We start from the raw sequence: 474 nt of genomic DNA, 5'->3' as shown, positions 1-474 counted from the left end.
CCCACGAAGTAAACAAGTGCTGTAGCTTACATCACTGAACAGAAGCTTCACGCTATAAAGAGCTCGCTGTGCTCTGCTGTGTGTTTGAGATCTATTAATCCACCAAATCCTCCCACCTGGCCAGTGAGGTAGGTATTATTATTATCCCTGTTTTACAGATGCGAAGAGTGAGGCACCCAAGAGGCTGATGACCCGCCCTAGATTACATATCCATTGGTAAGTAGCTAAACCAGTATTTGGACCCAGGCAGTCTGGCTCCCGAAGCTGGGCTTTTAACCGTTGTGCTTTGCTGCTCCCCAGTAGATACTGTATTTCCAAATGGTGAAAAAAAAAAGTGTTAATATAAGTGAGGATCAGGAAAGTGGTTCCCTGCTTGTTTATTATTTTTATTTTTATTTTTTTAAAGATTTTATTTATTTATTTGACAGAGAGAGACACAGTGAGAGAGGGAACACAAGCAGGGGGAGTGGGAGA

This window comes from Mirounga leonina, unplaced genomic scaffold (genome assembly GCF_011800145.1).
Source record: "Mirounga leonina isolate KUSES-001 unplaced genomic scaffold, KU_Mleo_1.0 Mir_180, whole genome shotgun sequence".
Taxonomy (NCBI): domain Eukaryota; kingdom Metazoa; phylum Chordata; class Mammalia; order Carnivora; family Phocidae; genus Mirounga; species Mirounga leonina.
Note: the sequence above shows the minus strand (reverse complement) of the source record.